The sequence below is a fragment of the Phodopus roborovskii genome, unplaced genomic scaffold (assembly GCF_943737965.1).
Source record: "Phodopus roborovskii unplaced genomic scaffold, PHOROB, whole genome shotgun sequence".
Classification (NCBI taxonomy): Eukaryota; Metazoa; Chordata; class Mammalia; order Rodentia; family Cricetidae; genus Phodopus; species Phodopus roborovskii.
The window spans coordinates 16,166,814-16,192,855 of NW_026126433.1; positions in this window are offsets into that span (position 1 = coordinate 16,166,814).

Sequence of the window (26,042 nt, forward strand, 5' to 3'; positions counted from 1 at the left end):
TGTCTGGGCCTTCAGGTTCTAGGCATGAGGGTCTTCCTTCCTTCCTCAATAGCTGGGTGTTACAGTCTTCTCAGGTGTCTTTTGTGTCAACTATCTGCTTTCACAAATGCAGTCACTCAGTTCCTCTACTCTTTTTTTAGAGTCTTCTCCCTATTATTTTCTTTTATGACTGATTAGGTAATACTGAGAGCTTAAAATATCCCTTCTCCCCCTGAAAAAGTATCTATCATGTTAATGTTGGTAAGACATTATAATTCTTATTGTTTTTCTCTTTACTATTTTATATTCTATGAACCAAATGTCTCTGTGTTAATCCTTTCCTGGTTATTTCCTCCCACAAGCCTGTTTTAGGAAGCCCTTGCCCCCCTCTACTTGGTTTCCATTAATTCTCCTTTAGGTGTACACATCTGTAATGTGTTCTTCCACATTACATATTGCAACTTTGCATGTTCAAATTTGATTCTGCTGTTAGTAAGCAAGATCTTTAAAAATACTCTTTATTTGGGTTTCATTATTTTTTCTGGCTCTTTGTAGCCTGATAATGTTCTGAACACATAGTAGGTCCCCAACACAATAACTTAATTAATTTGAAGCACAATGAATATACTAGAATGTAGATAACATTGAAAATTAATTGAATTTTTTAATGAGAATAAATTTCCAAGTTCCAATTATATGCTCCAAGATTACAGATTTCATGTGAGGAACTTTGGAGCTGGTGAGTAAGGTGATAAAAATCTGTTTACTTACTTAATTATTAATTAGAGAAGCTATAGTGCAGCTGAAGAAATGACACAAAAATCCCTTCCACCTGTCTCCCACAGATAGGCTTCTGTCTTTTGATTTTTATTACAATCACATTTCAAAAGCTTCTTTCGCATTTTAAGCTGGAAATTTAGGACACTCGAGTCGCATTAGGTGGAAATGTATATGTGTATGTGTCAGGAGATCCTTTTTATTTCTTTTACTCATGTTTTCTCTACTTTGTTCATTTAAAAATAGCTTGTCTTACAGTTCTTCAACTTCCCCACTGCCAGCATTGTAAGAGGGAAAGAAAGGCATTATTACCATGATTTCTAAAAACTGAATTTTGGAGACTGAGTGTTTGAATTTGCAGATTCAAAAACAAAACACCAGGCCTGGCAAGAAAGCTCAGCAGGAAATATTGGGTACTTTCAGGTTCCCTTTCATTCTTGGGTATGTGACTCTGGCCTTATTTAACCTATTCTAAGGAATCATCACTGTGTATCTGTCAGCAATCTTTTGCTAATTGTAAATAGTAAATAGTACAGGTTTAACTGGGGGTGGGAGGGTGGTAAGGAAGAGGAGAAGGGGATGAGAATAGAAGAGAATGAGATGGCCAAGGTGGGGAGGGATGCAGTGGAAGAGCAGTGGAAGAGATAGCTTAATAGAGAGAGCAACGATGGGCTGAGTGAGAGACCTAGTGCTAGGGTAACTCCCAAGATTCCACAGGGATGACCACAGCTAAGACTCCTAGCAATAGTAGAGAGGATGCGTGAATTAGTTTCCTGTGTAATCAGATTGATGAATACCCCAACTATCATTACAGATTAATAGATGGAACTAGTTTCATAGATCCACAATCAAGCACTAGGCTGAGATTCAGGAATGTATGAGCAAGAGAGGTTAAGATCATGATGGACAAATCTACAGAGACAGCTAAACCGAGCTCATAAAAACTAATGAACTCTAGACCTACAACTGTGGAGACTTTGAACTAGCCCCTCAGAATGTGGGAGACAGTTGGGAAACTTGGACTATCTGAGGGGCCCCTTGGCAGTAGGAAGAAGATATGAACCTGGTACATGAGCTAGTTAGCTTGTTGGAAACTATTCCCTATGATGGGATTCCTTGCTCAGCCATAATGCATAGAAGAGGGGCCTGGTCTTGCCCTAAACTATTGTGCCAGATTATGTTGACTACTCATGGGAGTCCTTACATCTGAGTAAAAGTGGACTGGGGGGGGTGGACTGGCAGGAAGCAAGGGGTGATGGGAGGAGGAAAGGAGGGTGGGAAGAGAAATGGTAGAGAGAACTATGATTGTAATGTAAAATGAAATTTTAAAAAATGGCAAAAAGGAAAAGAAAACGAAAAATAATGCTAGTTTATACTAGAGTGGAATAGGAAGGAATTCCTCTAGGCTATAGGACAGCACTAGAAAACCAGCAAATTACCACTGGCTTTCTTCCTTTTTCTGTGCTCTTTGTTCATATCTATGTTTTTCCTTCTCTCATATTGTAGGCATGAGTTTTGTTAGTATTATTAGCTACTGTTTTGACAAAAAGTGGTTTCTTCATTCATTTACAAAAAGTATAACATTTTTATGAGGTCCAGCTCACATGAACAGGAATGTCAGACCTATTCCAAAATCACAGAGAAGAAAATTGATTTGCTCTTCCTGGTTCAGGTTCTTTTTATTTATTTTAGATTTTTTTTTTTTTAAAATTTGTTTTATATAACCAAACCCATTTAAATGAAAACAGACAATATTTGGGAATTTGGGCGTCGTTCTTTCCAAACTACTTCCTGCTGGTAAGGGGCGCTCTCATGGGGGATTCGAAGAAGATTCAGACTAAAGCCAGGATTCCTGGTTCAGGTTCTTATGGCAGGGAAAACAAACAGTGTTAGGAGGTGGGGTAACATTGTAGCATAAGAAAAGTCCCATACTACCCATGTGTATTTGAAATGTTGGAAAGCACCTGGAAATTCATCAGTAGTCATTTATATAATCTCTTCTAAATTCCTCTTAGTTTTCTTTCTTTCTTTTCTTTTTTTTTTTTTTTTTAAATCACAAATATTTGTACTCTTAAAACTGGTCCAAAATTCAGTGGTTTGATGCTGTTTTGTTTCAAAATTTTACTAAATGGGCCTTTTAACTTTTATCTCATTATTTGTATGTGAAAAAAAATAATTTTCAGTTCTCATAATTAGCTTAAAAATAGAACTTCCTCAGATACCTTTTCTTCCTCTTTTTTAATAGAGGAGACAAAGCTCTAGTCTCTCATTTGTTTTTCCTTTTTTTTTTTCTCTTTTTCATGGGTATGCACAAGAATTTGTATAGGTGTGTATATGTATATTTTGGAGTACATGTACACATGTGTGTGTCCATCGTGAGATTTGAGGATGAAATTAGGTATCTTTCTCTGTCTCCACCTTAATACTCACAAGTGTATGTGTATGCATGTGTGTGTTTGGAGAGAAAGACAGAGAGTGAGGAGGGAGAGAGAGGTCTTTCATTAGCTCACCAACCAGTTTGGCTGGTAGAGGCACTGGATTTCAGGCACAAAGCAATTATACTCACCTTTTTTACATGGATGCTAATTTCCACATCTGGGTCATCTTGCTTGCACAAGAATGCTCTTACACACTCAGTCATCTCTGAAGCTTCACAAAATACCATGATTACTAATGGGCTCCAGTTAAAGCTTCTCACCTTGTATCATGATGAATTAATGAAAGCACTTAGAAACAACTCAGATAGGTGTGGAAAGCTGCATACATGTTCAAAGCAATTAACAAAGTAGACTTAATCATTACAAAACAAAGCTATAAACCTTTGATTAACCAAAGGCTTTTTCCAAATTTATGCTAACTTTCTGAAATGTTTTGATGGACTAATTCTCATCTCTGGCTAGAAATGCAATGAACAAGAATACTGTTTAGAAACAGATTCACAGGGCTTGCCAATGAGCTCTTCCAGGGAGGGATTTCAACATTCCCATATGGTCTCAGTGTCCAGATAAACTGGAATTTTCCAATTCTGTCATAATCTGCTCATTTTTTAAAGGGAAACCTGGAGTGTTTTTCTAGTCACAGATGTGACATTGTCAGACCTGAAGTGAGCATGGCAGAGCTAGAAAGAATGCTAGACTGACTTTTCCATAATCAGAGTGCCACAGTCATCCGTATCCCATTCTTCTTGGGTTCTATTTGGCATCTTTTCAGACCTTCTTAGAGTCAGGCCCCCTGATGCCATTTGAGAAGAAAGAACAGCTCTATATTCAAGTCTGTCTTGATTTCCAGGGACATAGTCTACACGGCCTTTGGACTATCCCAGAGGTAGAAGGGGGGAAACACTGAGGGACAGGACTTGGTTACACTCCCTAGGACTTTCCTGTCCTCTTCCAGAACTGTTGATACTCCTACATGTTGCCTCAGACCCACTGGCCTCCCTAAGACTAATCTGACCTTGAATGGAAACCAGGATAGGGCCTTATCCAGGCTCTGGGCTTTGCTTCCCAGCCTTCTCCTGACACTGAAGCCTGGGTCTGAGAACTAACTCTAAGTAATAGAGTCTGATATTTTAGCCTTTCCTGATCACTGTAGTGTTGGACATTGTTGAACTGGAGTGCCTGCGGGTGCTTCTAAAAACTATAGGTAATAAAATTCATTCCCTGCATTGCATCACAATGTCTAAGCCAGTATTTAAAAAAGCATATTGAAAAGTATGTGGAAATCAAGTTTTGAATAGTTGGTGATTTGTATTTCCAGTCTTTTAATATGTAAAATATTTTAATTAATTATTTGACAATTTTATATATCCATACAATATATTTTGATCATATTCACACCTCCCACTATTCCCTCCAAATCTCTTGCCATTTTATTGTCTGTCATCCTTACTTTTAGAGAAAGGTGCAAAATAGCACAGAATTTATAATTTTCTTTTTGATCAGAGATGCTCCTAAGATATTACCCATTGGTTCCAGATACATTTCTGCCCTCATTAGTTTCATTGTCAACTTTATAAGTCTGGTAAGATACGTAATTTAAGAATTGCTTTGACAGCACTATACTGTGGATATGATTGTGGGACTTCTTCTTTTTAAAATACTTCAATTTTTGGGGTTTGGCTCATACTTATGTCTAATTCTTCCCCAACGCCTCCCAAACCCACTCACCTCTGAAAGACTCACACAACTTCTTGTCTCTTTAAAAATATTATAATTAATTGACTCCAGTTAGTGTTGTGCCTATATTGAATTGTTAAATTTATTGTTGACATTTATTTAATGATTCAATTTCTCCACTGGGTCCTTCTTCTCTGACTATTTGGCATCCAATGGATTCTATCGGTGAGGCTTTCGACTGCAGTTTTTATTTGGTTTATTGTATTTGTTGTATTTTTTATTCTTCATATCATTCAGTTTGGGGATTATCTTCAGTAATTCTCTGTAATTTCATACCCTGGACCAATGCCCTTATCCATTTACCTCCGATTTCATTGTTTTTCATATAATTTCTTAGGATTGTCTAAAAAAAAATCTTATATTTTTTAATTCTTTGGAAGTTCTTTCAACTCATTTTCATAGGTATAGTTATTATAAGGGATTAGTGACTTGAAGAAGAGACAGATTATCTTCTTCATTCATGTTGTTTCTGTTTTTGCACTGTCATTTGCACATATGGAGTTAGTGCATCCACTGAGTTTTCCTTTCTTTTATATTTTTTTACTTAAAATTATAATTACCTTTTTTTTCTTTAGTGGTGGTACTTGCAGTGTTAGATGTGAGAGTAAGTACTATTAGAGTTGAACTACCCTTTCCCTCTGGAATTGGTATTTAGGGCTGGAGCTTCATCTGTAGCCTTCCTCTTAGGGTCAGGTATCATCCTTGTTGAATTTGTAGCTTTTCATGGAGTTGTGGATCTCTCCACATGTCTATGGGACTTTCCCAGAATCAGATCTGGTCTCCACCCTGGGCCCAAAGCTTTCTCAGAAGTCACTACAAAATGTGAATTTCCCCTAGCCTCCATAAACCTTAGTCAGTTCAAGACTCATCCACTTCCTATGTCCTCAGCAGCTGCTGGAAGTGCTGGGAAATGTGGAGCTTGCAGCAAACCTCTGTGGGGTATTTGTTGATTGATAGTTGACATAGGAGAACTCAGCACACTGTGAACAGTGCCATCCCAGGCAAGGGTCTGGGCTATATAAGCAAGGTAGCTGAATATGAGCCTGGGAGAAGTCAAAAGCAGAGTCTCTCCATTGGTTTCTATTTCAAGAGCGTGACTGGACTTCCCTTGATGATGGACTGTAACCTATAAAATGAAATAGAAACTTTCCTCCCCAAGTAGCTTTGCTCATGGTGTTTACTATAGCAACAGAGAGGGGAAACTAGGACAACTGTGCATCTGAGATGATTTTACAAAACCATTTAGTATTCTAACTGGAAATAAATTTAATCATGTTCCTAATTATATCCACATATAAACAATACAATATGAAACACTACTGAAAGGCAATTAAATTTCATCATTATAGTAATTATTAGTTATTATTCTCATTAAGACTAATTCATTTGATCTATATGAATAGCAACTTAAGTCAGCAGTAATAATGGTGATTTCAACATATGGAATTTTCAAGACATCTTTATCGAAAGAGCCTAAATATTATGCAATAAGTGAATTATGGTTTCAAAAACATTTAGTAAGTGCTTTCCAGTAAATGACAACCATATTTATAAGAAAAGTATATTTATCTACAAGATACCTCAGTGACTGAAGAAACTGTTTTCTCAAATGAGAATGGAAATTAGAAAATTGGCATAGGGCTTTGCTTTATGTCCAGTCAAATAGCTGTAATGTTGTTTGAGAAACAGAAGTAAGAGCAAATGCAATTATGTGTATTGCACAATAGTTAGAGCTTATTTCAGCAAGTCTAATTTACATTGTTGTGGAGGCAAGGTTATACAGCTAAAATTTCTACAATATGTTCTTGTACCAAGACTGAGATAAATTTGAAATGGAAATCACAATATATATTCAACAAAAATATAGGCTAGAAGTGACTTATTTGCCTAGAAGTGGTGTCACACACCTTTAATCACAGAACGTGAGAGGCAGAGGCAGAGAGATTTCTGTGAGTTTGAGGCCAGCCTGTTCTACAAAGTTACATTACACAGAGAAACCTTGTCTTGTAAAGCCAAGAGTAAAAAAAAAAAAAAAAAAAAAAAAAAAAAAAAAAAGGAATAAATGACTTATTTAGTGGCTCTAAATCTATGGAGTTTATTTTTATTTTTCCTTTTATTGAAAATAGATATTTTTCCCTCACATAATATATCTTGATTACAATTTCCTTTCCTTCTACTCCTTACAGTACCTCTCCCCTTCCCCTCCTATCCAGATCAACTCACTTTCTGCATCTCATTAGAAAAGAAAATGTTTCACCACAGAAAAAGCCCTGCTTGAAGACTTATGAGGACAGGGGACTGCATGCAGAAAGGCCCATCCATGCACACTAGCCTTCCCAGAGTCTGCCAGCATCCTGGTTCCATCTCCAACTATGGTAGGAGTAAGCTTGGGCCTGTTTCCACTCTGCCTTCCAGGGGCCCTGATCAGAACCTGCTGAGGCCAGGAGCCTGCTCACACACAGGGAAGACTTCCAGGCAGACCAGCCTGCCCAGAGTCTGCCAGTGTCCTGGTCCCACCTTGGTCCAAGTGCCCTGCTTGGAGTGTCTTCAAGACTGGGGACTGTGCATAGGGTAATCCATCTCAGTGGACCAGCCACCCACAGTCTGCCAGTGCCCAAGTCCCACCTCCAACCACTGGACAAAAACAGCATTAGAGTGTAGGATCTGCTTGCATGCACCTTGACCACGACCCACTAGGAGAGGGAGAAACACTACTGCTACACACTGGAATGGGTAGATGACAGAATAAGAACAGAGTCAACAACAGAAAGCTCAATATGACACCCTTAGAGTCTAGGGACTACACACCAGAAAGACTTGAATATCCCAACACAGATGAAACAGAAGAGAACGACCCTAAACACAACTTCATGGAGATGATAGAGAACCTAAAAGAGGAAATGAAAAAAATCCTTTAAGTTAATGGAAGACAAAACAAACTAAAAACTGCAAAAAATCAACAAATCTCTTACAGAAAGCAAGGAAAACCAAGAAAAAACAATGAAATAGATGAAGGAAACTGTTCAAACAGTTCATGACCTGAAAACAGAAATAGAGACAATAAAGAAAACACAAACTGGGGGAATGCTGGAAACAGAAACACTGGGTAAAGGATTAGGAACTGAAGAATCAAACATAACCAACAGAATATAAGAAATGGAAAAGAGAATCTCCAGCATTGAAGATATGCAAGGAGAAATAGATTCATCAACCAAAGAAAATTTTAAGTCCAACATCCCTAACACAAAATATCCAGGAAATATGGGACACTGTGAAAAGGCCAAACTTAGGAATAACAGGTATAGAAGAACGAGAAGAATACTAATTCAAAGGTGTAGAGAATATATTCAACAAAATCATAGAAGAAAACTTTCCCACACTAAAGAAGGACATGCCAATGAAAGTACAGAAGTTCACAGAACACCAAAAAGACTGAACCACAAAAAAAGTCCCCTCTCCACATTATAATCAAAACATCAAACAAACAGAATAATGAAACAACATTAAAAGCAGCAAAGAAAAAAGATCAAGTAACATATAAAGGCAAACCCATCAGAATTATACCTGACTTCTCCATGGAAACTCTGAAGGCCGGAAGGTCCTGGATAGGTATTCTACCAATACTAAGAGACCACAGATGCCAGTTCAGACTACTATACCTAGAAAACCTTTCAATCACCGTAGATGGAGAAACAAATATTCCATGACTAAATCAGATTTAAACAATACTTATCAACTACTCCAGCCCTACAGAAAGTTCTGGAAGGAAAAATCCAACTCAAGGAAGTCAACTACTCCCCCCCACCCAAAAAAAAAGAAAGAAAAAGAAAGAAAGAAAGAAAAAACATAGACAATAGATAATCCCACTTTACCAACAGCCAAAAGAAAATGGGAGAAAATTCACACATAATTCACACATAATACCACCACCACCAACAGATCCAAAACAAAGAAGAATTAACAATCAATGGCCCTTCATATCCCTCAATATTAATGGTTTAATTTGCCTATAAAAAGACACAGTCTAGCAGAATTAATATGAAGACAGAATCCATCTTTCTGGTGCATATAAGAAACACACCTCAACTTCAAAGACAGATGTTACCTCAGAGTGAAGAGTTGGGGAAAATATTTTTCAGTCAAAAGGACCCCCCCAAAAAAAACAAGTGGGTGTAGCAATACCAATATCTAACTAATTAGACTTAAAACTATAATCAACTAAAAGAGACAAAGAAGGTCATTTCTTATTCCTCCACAAGAGAAATTCATCAAGATGAAGTCTCAATTCTGAATATATATGCCACAAATACAAAGACACACACATTTGTAAAAGAAACATGAAAAACAAATCCCACATAAAAATTCACACACTTATAGTGGAAGATTTCAACACCCAACTATCAATTCTAGACAGGTCCAACAGATAGAACACCAGTAGTACAGGCATTGAACAATTAATCAATGAGACTTCCTGAAATTGAAAAGTGTCTGTAAGACAAAAAACATAATCAACAAGACAAAATGGTAGCCCACAAAATGGCAAAAGATATTCACCAACCCCACAGCTGACAGAGGGCTGATTTCTAAAATATACAAAAAACTCAAGAAGTTTACTAAAATATCAAATAACCCAGTTAAAAAGTGGGGTACAGAACTAAATAGAGAATTCTCAATATAGGAATCCAAAATGGTGGAAAGACACTTAAGAAAGTGTTCAACATCCTTAGCCATGAAGGAAATGCAAATCAACACAATTCTGAGATGCCATCATATTCATCTCCAAATGGCTAACATAAAAAACACCAAAGATAGTTGATGCTAGAGAGGATATGGAGAAAAGTGAACATTCCTCCACTGCTGGTTGGAGTGCAAACTCATATAGACACCTTGGAAATCAGCATGGTAGTTCCTCAGGAAAATTGGAATCAGTCTAACTCAAGATACAGTAATTTTACTTTGAGCCATATACCTAAAATATGCACATTCATACAAGAACATCTGTTCAACTTTGTTCATAGCAGCATTATTTGTAATAGCCAGAATCTGGAAGCAAGCTATATGCCTCTCAACTGAAGAATGGATGGAGAAATATGATACATTTACACAGTGGAGTACTACTCAGCAGAATAAAACAATGGAATCTTAAAATTCACAGGCTAATGTACGGAAATAGTAGAAAACATCCTGAGTGTGGTAACCCAGTCACTAAAAGACAAACATGCTATATACTCATTTACAAATGGTTTTTAGATTTTGTGCAAAGGATTACCATCCTTCAATTCATACCACCAGAAAGGCTAGGAAACAAGTAGGACCCTATGGCAGACATACATGGTCCCCAGGAAAGGGGGAAAGGGACAAGATCTCCCAAGCAAATTGGGAACATGGGGAGGGGAGTGGGAGTTAGGAGGAAGAGGAGGGGAGTTAGTAGGCTTGAGGGAGCAGGAAGACTGAGTCAGAGCAAGAATACAAGAGAGCAAGAAAAGTGATACCAACATAGAGTAAAGACATTATAGGCATTAAGAGAAATTTGGTACTAGAGAAATGTGCAGAGATCTACAAGGGTGACCCCACCTAACAATCTAAGCAATAATGGAGAGGCTACCTTAAATGCCATTCCCCAATATTGAGATTGATGACTACCTTATATGCCATCCTAGAGGCTTCATCTAGTAGCTGATGGAAGCAGAAGCAGACACACACAGCTAAACAGTGAGCCTAACTCTTCGAATCCATTTGCATACAGGAAGAAGTGATGAACATTGGTGTCAGGACCAGGCTGGAGAAATTGCTGACTTGAACAAGGGGGAGGTCATCGACTTCCAGGCTGACAGCTGGGGAACCAGCATAGGACCAACTCAGATTTCCTAAGTGTGGTGTTAGATAGGAGAACTGGGCATTCTATGGGGCCTATTGTAGTGGATCAGTTTTTATCCCTAGTAGAAGAATAGATTTTTAGAGCCCATTTCAAATAGAGGGAAACCCCCTCAGACTATACCTATGGAGGGAAGGCCTAGGCCCTGCTCCAAATGATATGACAGACTTTGAAGACTCCCCAGGGAAGGCCCCACCTTCCCTGGGGAGCAGAAATGGGAGTTAGTGGGGGAAATATGGGAGGAAGGGAGGGTGAAGAAACTGGGATTTACATGTAAAAAAAAGCTTGTTTCAAAATTAAATTATAAAAAGAAAAGAACAGATTTATATGAATTAATATTAAGGTACAACAAAAGAAAATATACAAAACAAAAACTATCACAGTTTAGTGTGAGAGGGCAAACCAGCAGAAGGAAATGAGTTCAAGAGAAGACATATGAATCAGAGATCCATTTGGTAGGTTACTCAGGAATCCCAGAAAACTACTACTACTACTACTACTACTACTACTACTACTACTACTACTACACATACACACTCACACACACACACACACACACACACATATGTGTGTGTGATACAGGTCCCTGAAGACCTTGTGTGTGCTTTCCTCAGATTCTGTGAGTTCATATGAGCCTTGCTGATGTTGATTTAGAAGGCCTTGTTCTCCTGGTGCCCTCCATACCTCTGGCTCTCATTGTCTTTGTGTCTCCTCTTCTGCAGGACATCCTGAGCTGCAGGGAGGGCTTTGATGGAGACAAGAAGGAATTTCATACCTTTACTATATGTAAAGTCTATTTCTCTTTTCGTAAATGATACTTGCTTTAAAAATTACATAATTCACAGATATTATCAGTGAGCTGCTTAGAAAAATGTATAAAGTTTTTTCACCCAAATAAATATGGTAGCATAACATGCAACAATAAATACTAAGAGTTCCTACTAAGATTTATTCCTCACACCAAAAACTCCAAGTACCATAAACTTAAATAAAAAAAGGTAATTAGAATTTCTAAATTAAAAGTACAAAAAAAAAATAAAAGAGAAACTCAACTGATGAACAAAATTCACTTCAGGGTCATCAAAGGCCAAGTGAACCCTTGTTTTGTCTCTGAATATTTCAAATATCTCCCTATTTAATTTCTTTACAGATGAATTATATCGTATTTGAGGACACATTAAAATTCTTTAGATATATAAATGGCTAGGTGTAGTGGTAGACAGGCATACAAGTTTCTTTTTAGAAGTTGCAGGGTTAGAGAAATGGCTCAATTTTTAAGAACACTGTTCACAGAGATGTGAGCTATTTCTAGCACCCATATGCTTTGACACATCTTCTGGCTTCTGTAGGCAACCACACACTCATGATCCACTCACACATTCATAAAAATAAAAGCAAATCTTTAAAAAACAAAGTTGAAATGATTTATTTTTATAATAACAATATATTTAGTTTCTGGTCTTTGCATGCATAATCTTCTGTCCTTGAAATATACTTTTTAATATAATTTTCTCCAACAATGCAGCACTAAGATCTCTGCTTCTGGTGACCATATATTCATGAGTATCCATGTTCCAATAATTAATGGTTTGATATAAATGTTAAGACTTTCAGAAAACCTGCTATGTGTCCAAAAGTCACCAAATATGTCCAGGCTAAAAAAGTATGACTGTGGTACTTCAAGGTCATTGTGGAATTTCCAGGCTAGAGATTTTATCATTCACTTATTTGCTCATTCCTCCAGTATTAGTTGGTGGCTACCATGAGAAACATATTAAACTAGGTTCATGGATTACATGGCGCCTTAGTAGTCCTCAATAAGCATGCAGGTTCAAGGAAGATTCACTCAACATTAGTACCAGGGTGTATTTGTAATATGACATCATAACCAAGGGGATAACACACTGATCCTTTAACACATATTCCTGTGACTGAGCATAAACTTCAAAGTCAGATACTTAAGTTGGGACCTTACTCTGTGGTTTATTAATGGCATGATCTAGGGAAGTTGCTTTATCACCCTTTTCTTGTCTTCAACATCTGTGAAATAATGCTGTTGACCATTATGACAAAACTTAAATAGGTTAATCTGTGCTTTAGCTTGAGCCATGTAATATTGCTGATTTTATGATTTTTCATTGAACAAATGACATTCGAAATTCACTCAACATGGAAATTGGACATCATCAAGTTTATCAAGAAAAGTTATTAAGAGTGCCAATTCAAGACACAGACAAAAGAGTTAATAGGAACAGGGCTCTAATTACAACACCAAAAGAGTATGGAATTCCCATGTCCACCAGGCATGGACAGGCACAACAATAACCCACTTCAGCATTGTCTCTTACCCAGGGCAAGAATGGAAGTTTTAAGGAGTTTAAAGTCTTACATACAGTGGGCACCTCTACATCATACCCATCAATTCCTTTGTATTCCTCTGAGATAATGGATGTATTTCTCTGATCAGTTTAATGAAGTTCAAGTGGCAGTTCTATCAGTGGGGTATTACTGGCTTAATTGCCAGATTGAGCCCAGACAAGTGTTTATCATGGGCACCAACATGAAGGACCTGGAAAGTCGATCAGCAATCATGATTCATGTCCAGAGTATTCAATTTCAAATAGAGGTGTCCTTCACTTGTCAGCCTCAGTTTTCCAAGTGGCAGGTGACATGCTCAGTGTCATCAAGGGCAGATTGTTTCACATCTGCATGGCTGGAGTGGTGGTTAAACAGTCAGAGTAAGTCAGTAGCTACTGTCACATTTTAGCTTAATCCTAAATTTTAGAAGCTGCTTCCCTTTTCATAAGAAGCCAGGATGTCACTGGTACCAGTTCAATTATACAAGACGCTTTTAAGTCCTTCTCTTCTTTGTCATGCCTCAGTTCAACTTCTCTAAAGAGGAATACCAAGTTGCATTCTAAAGATCTTCACAAATCAGATGTGCCAGTGTCAGGAAAACTCAAAAGCACATAGATACTTTTGAAAATCAGGACCTGGCTGCCATGTCAGGAAGGTAGTCTCATGAGAACCCTCCATAATGTGTCTGCTACTGTGTGAAGCATAAGCTGGTGATATCATCAGTTATAGAGACTGCTTTCTCAAGAGGGTCATTAGGGCTGTTGGATCTCCAAAGTGGAAAGCTTGTCATAGCTTCTTTCCCCTAATCCTTTTGAATTCAGGTTAACTCATGTTAAAAGCCAAGCAGAATAACCAGGTAAGAAATGTGCTGGCTTCAATACCTAGTCAGTTGCAGTAATGCTCACAGCTTCTCTTTTTATAATAGATATATCCTCCTCTGTCATCCATATCCAATGACACCTGATTTTAGTTATTCTAGGAAGATATAGGTCAGGGTAAGGTAAATGGCCTGGGAAGCTTACAATTCAGTGACTTGAATAGCTTCATTGGTGTTTGGCTTTGGTCCTGGGGTGAATAGGAGCCAGGGATTCCTTTCTTAAAATTGTAAGTGCCACTTCCACCCAAAAGAAGCTAGGCAGTAGTCTGGTTTGGGAGGTATGTGTTGATTTGCATATGAAAGGCACAGTCTTGTGTTCTCTTCAATTTCTGGAAATTAACACTACTCATTGTAGAACAGGGCTTCCCTGCTAGTCAGCCAGATCCAGATGTCAGAGCATCAGACAGGATAGCCAGGAAAAATGGCCAGTAACCAATTGTTGGCGTGCACTTGTGTGAATTTTATTATCATATGTCAGTTGAATATTCAGTTTTAAATTAAGTTGTCAAACTATTTCCAAAATGCTGGAACACTTTGCTACTTACTCCAGTCATGCATGTTTGATCCAGTTTACTTAACCCTGTGGATTTTAAATAGTGTATGTCCAGTGTAACCTTCAGTTCATTGAACTGGGACTACAGGAGTCAAAAGGCGAAACATGAAGATAATTTTACTTAAGGACCTCTAGTTTCCTAGTAGAAGCAGACCTGTAAAGCATACATATGAAAGAAAGAAAAAAAAGCAGACATTTCATTCTTTTTGGCAATGTATAGTATAGGAATGACATGAGATAAGAAGTCTGTAGGTCATCCTGATTCAGTATTTCCACATGTATGCGCAGAGCATCATATGGTTCCCCTATAAATATATACAACCATAATTTGTCAAAAGTCAATGCAAATTTAGAAATAAATTAGGTCAAATTGCTGAAAGCAATTTTCTGAACAATTTTGTAAAAGAGTGAGAATAATTGAAAAAATAAAGTAGAAGTTAAAAGATGTTTACAATATCTGGTATTAGAAAGGTTTTGTGTGTAGGCCTTTCATGGTAACACACACCTATAACTCAGCACTTGGGAGGTGGAGACAAGAGGATCAGAAGTTAAAAAAATACCCTAATCTACAAAGCATATTCTAGGACATCCTAGGTTACAAGAGATGCTACTTAAAAAACAAATACACATACAACAACAACAACAACAAAAAATAACAAAACTTAAAAAACAGTATATTAAGAGAAGCCAGGATATTCTGAAGAGGTTAAAGCCCTGGACGGTTAATTAGAGGGATGAAATGAGCAACAGAATTGAAGAAAGACTAGAGCCATTGGAAGGTTCTAGAAAGGAACAAGATTTGCTGAGTTGATAACATGACATCATTGCATCTTACGTCACTATAAAATTGTAATGGAAGCTCAAGTGATCAAAAGTAAAGAGACTTGTGGCAAAGCAAACTGCTAGGATAAGGCAAGTAAGGAATACTGAGAGCAGAACTCAGTGAACAAACTTTAGAGTGTCTTAGTTTTCCTTTTTTTTTTTTAAGTCACCAAATTATACAACTGCCATTACTTGTTATTAGTACCACAACCAGAAGTCTTTAATAACCACTCTTCACTACACAAACAGGTTTCTTGACCAAGATAAGGTATGTGCTATTGACTCATTTTTCTTGATAGATTTTCTTTTCATTGTTGCCAAAAACTTTTTCTGCACATTTTTAACAAATTATAATTTATCTTTTCATTTTATTTAGTAAAATGTTCAAATATACTAAATAGCTAAATAGAAAAAAGCTAAATCAGGACAACTGTAACAAGACAACATCATGAACTGGTATTGGTTGTTGGCGAATTTCATAAACATGAATCAACAAAAGAAACAATGAACAAAAGCCACAGCCTGAGGTATAGTCTCATTTGAACCATTTGTTTTTCAAAACATTCCCCTAATATAGTCAGCAATTATGGAACAGAACATAAAGTAATTATCATTCTGAATAACAAACCCATAATGTCAATTTTTTCTCCAAATTAGTTCTGCTATTTTATATTTCTACTTCCCAGGAAATAATTGTCAGAGTGAATCAACAGAATATACTAGAGCCTTCCTCGAAGTAGGATTTAGAAGTTAAAATAAACAGACAAATAAACGAATAAGCAAGTAGATAAATAAACTGTAAAATATTTATTTAATACAGTGGTAGATTAGGAAGATTATTTGTGTGTTATCATAAGCTGTGATAGTTTATGATTTTTGTTTGTGTTTTGTGTATGAAAGTGTATTGTATATGTACATGTTGTATGTAGATGCTCATGTATGTGTGGGTATGTATATGTGTAGACTAGAGATCAAAGTCAGTGACTTCTTTAATGTCTTACCACCTTACTTTTATTTTTTAGAATTTCATATACATATTTTGTCTTAGGTAGGGTTTCTATTGTTGTGAAGAGACACTTTGACTACAGCAACTGTAATCAAGGAAAGAATTTAATTGGGGTGGCTTTTAGTTTGAGAGGTTTAGTCCATTATTATCATGGTAGCACACAGGTTGACATGATGCTGGAGAAGGAGCTACATCTTGATCCCCAAGGCAACAGGAAGTGGCTTCAGCATATGTGGCACACTTCCTCTGATAAGGTCATACCTTCTAGTAGTGCTACTCCCTTTGAGCTTATGGGGGCCAATTACCTTCAAACTACCACACATATACAACTCATTTTGATCAAACTTACTCCTATTCCCTTCCCTCCAGCTCCTCTCTTACTGTTCTTCACAGTTTTCCTCATTACTTTAAGTTTACTTTTCTTATAATCCAGAATGCTCCTTGCTGTAATGTTTGTGGATGTAGTACCTTCTCAGAGGGTAACATCATGAAAAAACTGACTTCCCCTCCTCCCCCAGTACACATCAACTGCCAGTAGCTAGCATCTCAGCTAAGGGTGGAAGTTCATAAGCTCCCCCACAAACCATGTTGGCATCTTGTCTGACATGATCTTTCACAGTTACAACCTGTGTATTTATGTGTGCACTGGCCCAGTTACATTTTAAAAGCACTGTTTCTCTGCAGCCATTCACCTTTTTGGTCCCTTAAAAGCTCTTCATTCCTGCTTCCACAATGATCCCTAAGCCTTGGAGGAAGGGTCCATCTCAGTTTTTGAGACCAAGACTCGTATAGAACATGAAGCTCATCATTTCAGATAGACTGACGAGTTGGCAAATCCCTGACCCTCCAATGTCTGCTTCCCTGCTCTGTGGTTTCAGAGACATACCATTACACACAGTTTTATTTTTATGTGGCTGCTGTAGATCAGAATTTAGGATCTCAAGTTTGCATACACAGGAAATATTTTTCCAACTGAATGATCTATTCAGACACATGCTAGGACTTTTTAAACTGAAAATGAATTAGGCAGACATTATCCATGATTGCGTATGAATGTCACAAACATGATATATTATATAAACAGATGGTGTGCTATTAGGGTTAAAGGTAACCTGTAAGCCTCACTTCCCAATGATAACAATAAGCCACATTTCAATAAACAAGGATGGTTACCCCAACAGCACAGGATGTGTTTGAGAACTTGTAGGTAGGAGATATGAGGGTAGGAACTTGGTCAGGATTTATGCTTGCCCTGAATTGGACTAAGGCCAAAAGTACATAACCTTGTGAGTGTGGACTTTATAGGCACTTGGCTGTTCTAATGCCAAGTATCATTTCTGTGGGAATCCTGGGTACGGACCTGGCCAGTGTTCATCTTCCTGGCCATATTATATAAAGATTTTTTTTTATTGGACAATCATGGATTTGATATTTCTCCTTGCAATTTTCAAATTAAACAACACATAAAGTCTACCCAGTATTATTTAATTTGTGTATAGCCAAATACCCTTAAACGTAATATTCTGGAGACACATATATGTGACTTAAAGATATAAGGAAGGCTGAACATAAAAATAAGTAGAATGATGCTATTCAGGACTTCTCAACATTTAGTGCACATCAGAAGGAACTAAAGAGTTTTTAAAAATATGTTGATATGCAGAACCCAGCCCAGAACAATTGCATTAGAATCACTTTGCTCAGTGGCTTAGCTAAGAGTTACAATAAACAGACACTTAGGACTTCATTGAGGAAATTAGGGTCATCCTTTCTCAGTACCTCAAAGTCTCTTCTGTAATTACCCACTCCCTCTCCTCAGCATTAATAATGCCCCAGGGTTATTATTATTATTTTTTGAATACTCATGTGTCTTAATATTGGAGAATTTCAAAGAAACAATAAAATGGAGAAGTCACCATATCCAGGGACTCTTGTTTTATTTCTCCATATGGATGCCCATGGTCTGGACTGCTTTTATCCACAGAACAGGACCAAACAGTTTTCATTAAGACTAGCAGTAATGATCCCTTTCAATGTAAAAGGTTGATAACAAACTCCTGCATTTTCTTCTAGTTTATGGGTTCCTGTTCTAGGCCTCCCTCCTTCACTTGCCTTCAAACTATGGCTGTCAACCCATTATAATCCTGAGTGAGGCTGATTACCTTCTGTTCAGGGATGAGGGAATTCTTTATGAGCCGTTTTTCCTGCATATTGTTTATCTTCAGTTCTGATATCTCTTCAAAACTTGGTCTTAAGTTCATAACTATAAGCACAGAAAATCTAGTATTTAATCCTTCCTGTCTTCTTTTATTTCTATGTTTTGTTCTCACTATTATAGCCCAGACAGGTTTCAAATCGTGGATCTCCTTTCCTTGGCCTCTAAAATGCTAGGTTTATAGGTATATGTGGCTACACTTGACTAGTATTTCATTCTAATCCTAAACTAATTCCTATCATTCTTCCAGTTACTTAAGATATATGCCAGTGACATCTAAGTTATGCACAATCTTCAATTAACCTTAACATTATGCAATGCAGAGCCTCCATTGACTCTTCTCCTACTATCTCAATTAACTCTTCTAAACTAAGTCAGCAGCTCCTGAATGGGTTTGTCCTTGTTTTGTTTTGCTTCCTCTCTTCATTTCCCTCTGGTTTTCTAAAGCAGTTATCAATATTTGTCTTTCTCATTTAAACTATAAAACAACAAAATAAAAACCATTTGGCACTATCTCAAGGTTGAGTTCCTCATCACTGTGTCCCATAGAGGTAAGATCTGATAATATCCACGTTGGTGCTGAGACTGCAGAACTAAGTTTCTGGATTCCTAGGTATGTTTAGGCAGCATGTCTGAACTTTCTCATCTTGGTGTCTATAAATCAACACCTTTTTTTTTCTTTTATTTTGGTCTGGGATTGCTTCTTTCTGAACTTCTGACATAGCTTCTTCTAGACTGAATAATTCATGTCTCAGCTTAAATGCCAGCTTTTCAAGTGCATCTCCTCCCTTTCCATCCCAGTTTACAGTGCCCTTGATTCAGCTTACCCTGGCACAACACCTCCAGCACTCTGACCCCTTTCTGTTGTAATGGCTGTAGTGCAGCAAGCAATTATGTATTCAGATATAAGTATACTCTTGCCTCATTAGACCACCGGCTCCTGAGAAGGGAGATATTTGTCTTCATTTCTAATGTAACTTAATATTTACAGCGGTGCTTAACAATCACTAGGGGTATGGTAAATGTTTTGATTGGATAACATACACTAAATCAAACAAAACTTCCTGGGCTTTAACTTGGTATTGAGAATCCATATTTTATTTCTATATCAGATTAAGTTTCTTTTTTTCAGATTAAGTTTCTTTTATCATTTTATTAGCAAACTTTCATGATCATTTAATAAAATGCTAGAGTCTCAGCTCATTGCCAGAATATTAAATATTCAGTTTACTCTATTTTTGCTTCTTCATGGAAAACCATAATTGAATATGTTTCTCAAGCCATTTCTCCCATTTCTAAGGTCACATACTTTAACTCTCAGTGCCCCTGTTACACAATTCCCATCTCTGATTTCTATCAGAGCCCTACCAAGCTGTTCCTGGAGTGCACTTCTCTGTCATTCACTGCCATTCTTGCTAGCTCACTTTCCTACCTTCCTCCAGTGCTTGCCCTGGTTTTCGTCTGTGGTAGAATATTATTTTAAGGTATGTGACTTTTGTTTATTCTGCATTTGGTTAACTCTGTGAAGCTGTAATTCTTTGCTTGTCTAAAACACCTGAAGGTCCTAATAAAGAGCTGAATGGCCAATAACAAGACAGGAGCAAGGACAGGTGAGGCTGGCAGCCAGAGAATATAAATAACAAGAGAACGGAGAAAGGGAAGGAGCAAGAGATCAAGAAGAGGAACCAGGGACCAGTCAGCCAGCCAGTCATCCATGGAGTAAAGAAAGATAGTAATATATACAGTTGTAACAATGATAAAATCCCAGAGGGAAAAGGTAGACAGGTTAATTTAAGAAAGGAAAAGCTAGCTAGAAACAAGCAAAGTTAAGGCCAAACATCATAAGAATAAGTCTCCATGTGTGATTTACTTGGGAGCTTGGTGGCAGCCCCCCAAAAGATCTTCAAAAGTCCAAAAAAGCCAGAATAAGAGATAAAGAACCTCACATAGCATTCCTCAACCTTCAGAACTCATGCATGTTCTATATAAATATTCATTCTCTTTGACTCTCTTAACATCAGGAAACAAGACATTCTGCTAGAAGTCTGTTCCTTCCAACATTTAAAAGCACACACTCATCTTTTGAAAAAAGTCTAGGCATCCTTGAGATACCACTATGAGATATTTTACTGGATGAACTTCTGGAATCAATGGAGATATTACTGAACAGTCTAGTGTATCTGTACACCTGTGTGCACCTGTGTGTATGTGTATGTTCATGAGCAAATGAACATGAAAATGAATAAAAAGGTCAGCGTTCCAGATGGCACCTTCTTCAGTCACTTTCCACCTTATTTGGGGGACAGCATCTCTCACTGAATCTGAAACTCACTGACTCAGCTGTGTGGCTTGCCAGCCAGCACCAGATATCTCCCTGTCTCTGTGTCTCCAGCACTGAGATGACAGGTTTGCACATATGCTCTCAGAGCTTTCTCTGTATGGTCAAGATCTGACCTGAGGCTCTTGTCCTGTTGAAACATGCACTTGAGCAATGGAGTCATCTCAACAGCCCAACCACCAGAACTGTTCTTATCGCCTGTCATACAAGAGCAGCACATGTTAAGAAAGTTTGAAAAGTATGTCTCCCATTGCCTAAAGAATTTGAATGTTTGGTACTCAGTTGATAGAACTGACTGGGGAGGCTTAGGAAGTATGGTCGTTTTGGAGGTGACATGTCACTGGATTTGGGCTTTGAGAGTTTAAGTCTCCTACTAGAGTTTTGCAATTGTGGTTCAAGATGTCAATCATCGGCTTCTGCTTCAGTCACCATGCCTACTGCCTCCTCTCCATCATCATGCATTCTAACCCTCTGGAACCATAAAGGTAAAGGAACTCTTTTATAAGTTGCTTAATCATGGTGGTATATCACAGCAATAGAGTAAAAGTAATTAGTTACGCACGGCAATTCACTAGTGACATTTTATATACAGGCAGTGCTTTGGGTGAACAGCTCACTTGACTATAACTTAAGAATAATACCAAGTGTTATTTTAAGACATAAATGTTCCTAATTTAAATATTCTCAAGTGAACCAAATGGCAACTGTGTGTTCTTCTTAGACATAGGATTTACACCTACATTATAAGTTATGAAGCATTCAGCAATGTTCTTATCACTTACTTCATACTGTTTCTCTTAAGTGTTCCCAGAAGGCCACTTAGAATACACCAGCAAGTGAGTTATACTACACATAAAAGATATAAAATATCACAGAGAAATAAAAATAAAATGTAATATACATTTAAATAATAAATATGTTATTTCAAGGATTATAGTTAAGATATATCTGATGGCTAATTTTTCATATTAATATATATTTTCCACACTTCTTACCAAGAAGCTTTTAAAGACAGGGCTTAATGCTGCAAATGTCTTTTTCTGAGTGGCTGAATATAAAATGTCAAAAGATCAAATGTCACCTTCAGTTTCAGGATTCCGATATTTACAAACAAAGAAAGTATTGAGGCTGCCATTAAGCTAAAAATATTACTATATTGCAGTGAGATGTAGCTATTAATTTGGTGAATTATGGTAGAAAATCACCCCTACTTTTCTGTATTTGAAAAAGTACATGTGAGAAAGAATAACATTTTCTGCTGAGTACAGAAAAAAAAATGGAACTGTTCCTTTATAACCATCTGGCAGCAGGCAAGTTTTTGCTCAGAAACCCAGGTGTCACTCACCACCCAAGCTCAAAGGAGTGAAACTGTAGATCCATTTGTGTTAAACTGATGTCTCCCTAGCTTTGGCCTTTTGCTTATCTTCTTCTTTGTTCCCTACTCCATCTCTGGTTTGAATAGTTTTTATTGTGGTCTTCTCACACATCATTCCAGTGAGCCCCAATTCTTCATCATTTAAAGAGATCCTTTAGGGCAGCAACTGCCTAACTTGTCCGGTATGAAATACCTTGAAAGTTAGAGCTGAATTACAATGATTTATCTCACATTGGCTACTAACAAAGGGTCTCATGTCAGACAAGTGGCTCTAAGGCTCTTGATTAGAATATAAAGTTAAGCAATGATGGGCACAGAATGCTTTTAACGCCCAATGCATTTAACCTCTGTAGAATAGGAAGGACATCTAATAAATGATGAAGTCTATAGTAATAATAGGAAGAAGAGCAATTTTTATTTTATTATTAATAATATCACATTCCTCATCATCATAATAATAATCATCATAATCATAGTGAGAGACGGACCTCACTCTATAGCCATGGGTGGCCTGTGACCCACAATGTAGACCAGCTTATGCTTGAACTAACATAGATCCTCCTGCCTCTGCCTCCATAATTCTATGATAAAAGGAATGAGTGACCATGCCCAGAATGCCACTGAATTATTGCAATATTTAAATATGCCATTAGGATATCAAAAACATTAAAAATGATTTATGGTGGTGTGTCAAATTTCCCAATGGGTATATAGCATACCTGTCTGGTTTAGTAAGAACTCACATGCATGAAGTGTCTCTTTCAGTCTGTGTTGTTCAGTATGATATCTATGCAGGAGGCTACAAGAAGGGATCAGACAACATTTTGAATTTTCATTATCAGAAAGAATAGGTCAGGTGAGAGAACAAGAAGGAATGGAGAACCCAATCAAGAGGGGCATTGAGTTCATGCAGTGCCATATTGGGAGTCTGAAATTCCTCCCTATTCATTTCTTCAGTGCTGATTTTTCTGGGTTTATGGTTCTTGGAGACTGGATGATATTAAACTATCTTGTTCAGAAAGTCTGTTTTACTTCAACTGTTTCTAATTGAATTCTCCAAAATCCTCTAACTCACTTCTAAGTTAGTTAAAACATTTTTCCTATGCTGGCAATGTTCTTGGCTTAAATTAACCAGGGCTCGCAGATGTCTACAGAAATCACTGGTACATTTGTTGCAGCAGACTGAGGGTTCTTGTCTTCAAAACTTCCCATTTCCTGATATATGAGTTTATTTTACTGTTTTTCCTTCCAGAATGTTTCTTTTTCAAAGGAAAAAAAAAGAATGTTTTGTATTCAAGGATATCCATAATCTTTACTTTCTTCTTGTTTATCCACACTGTGTTCAATATTCTTTTGTCTTGTATATATTCTTTAACTTGGGTTATAAGTACTAGAAGCTTGAACAGATTCAGATTTGAGTCCTGGGCCCTGTTGAAAATATATAAAAGTTACTGGAGATTACAGACTATGCCCCTCCATGTGTGCGTGTGTGTGTGTGTGTGTGTGTGTGTGTGTGTGTGTGTGTGTGTATGTGTGCAATCTTACATGTATTGATAATATTTTGACTAGAAATGACAGCCCTTAACCTTATATACTACTTCTATTTTATTTCTTATGTTTTAGCTTTGGTTGAAGTCACTATCAATCCATTATTAACTGAGATAAGTATCAGAATGAAATCTTTGTTCATCTACTATAAATGACCTGATTCTGCCCCCCCCCCCACTTATTTTGTGGAAATAAAATCCTACATTGTGTCCTATTAGCATCTGCCAGAGTTGACTGATAAACATTTTACTATCTTCTTTATGAACATGCAGATTTACATCTAATTAATGCACATATAACATCATTGGTCATTATTCCATAACTACTGGTAACTACTTATATGTCTCATAATTGCAAGTAGAAAGTTCTGTGGCGACTGTGTGTTTGTGTGTGTGTGTGTGTGTGTGTGTGTGTGTGGTTTACTTTATTTTTGATGTTTGTGTACCTATGTGGAGGTATGTACACATTGCTACAAGACAGAGGAGGGCATCAGATGACCTGAATCTGCAGTTATAGGTCTTTGTGAGCCACATAATGTGTACTCTGGAATTCTAAATCAGGTCCTCTGGAAGAACAGTATGTGCCGTTAACCATGAAAAATCTCACCGATCTTGCTTTTTTTTTTTTTTTTTTTTTTTTTTAATGGCTTTTAAATTTTTTTTGTCATGGCAACAGTGGGATTCTTGCTTTCTTTCCTAATAGGATCTTTCAGGCATCAACTGTTTTTCTAAAACAGGAATCATTTCTTACCTCCACAGAGCATGAGCATTAAATAGTTTTACTCAGCATTTTCTTTCTAATATTCATTTCTTAGCAAATAACTCCTGTCATTACAAATTACAGTAGTTCTGGCTACTGTAGTTTGTTATTTTTAATCTTTGGAGGCCTGCCACCCAGCTCCTAAATAAATACACAGACAATTATTCTTGCTTATAAATGCTCGGACTTAGGCTTTTTTCTAGCCAGATTTTCTAAATTAAATTATCCTAATTCTCTTTAATTACACTTTACTTCTGAGCTTTCTATCTTTCTTTATTCTATATATCCTTATCTCCTTCTTACTATGTGGCTGGTTGTGTGGTTAGTGGCTGGGCCTGATGCCCTCATCTCCTTTACTAGCTCCTCACTCATGGCTTTCTTCCCTTGATTTTTTACTCCTACTCATTCTTTTTGCATGCTGTTTCTTTCCGCTGCCTAACTGTTGCCTGTTCATCACTTTGTTAGACCAATCGGGTATTTCTTAGCTAGGCAAAGTAACACAGTTTTACAGAGTTAAATAAATGCAACATAAGAGAATACAACCCATTTTCACATAATTAATCAAAAGAGATGAAGATGGACATTTCGTATTCATCACAGGAGAAATCCATCAGCACAAAGTCTCAATTCTGAACATTTATGCCCCAAATACAAAGGTACCCACATTCATAAAAGAAATGGTACTAAAACTCAAAGCTCATTTAAAACCTCACACACTTATAGTGGGAGACTTCAACATTCTACTCTCACTGCTAGACAGGATGACTAGTCAGAAATTTAACAAAGAAATAAAATAACTAATAGAAGTTATGTCTCAATTGGTTTTAACAGCCATCTATAGAATATTCCATCCAAACACAAAAGAATATACCCTCTTATCTGCCCCACATGGAACCTTCTCTAAAATCGACCACATACTAGGTGACTTAACAAGTCTCAACAGATTCAAAGAATTTGGAATAGTCCCCTGTATCTTATTAGACCACCATTTTTTAAAGTTGGAATTCAATAACAACACAAATTGAAGAAACTCTACAAATTCATGGAAACTGAAGAATGCACAATTGTACAATACCTGGGTCAAAGAAGAAATAAAGATATAAATTAAGGACTTCCTAAAATACAACAAGAATGAGGACACAACACACCTGTAAGCAGTGTTATGAGGGAAGTTCGTTGCACTAAGTGCCCATATGGAGAAAATGGAGAATAATCACATTAGAGAATTAACAGCACAACTGAAAGCCTTAGAACAAAAAGGAGGAAACTCATCCTAGAGGAGTAGACACCAGGAAATAATCAATTTGAGGGCTGAAATCAATAAAATAGAAATCATGAAAACAATACAAAAAAAAATCAGTGCTAAAAGGGTTGGTTTTTTGAGA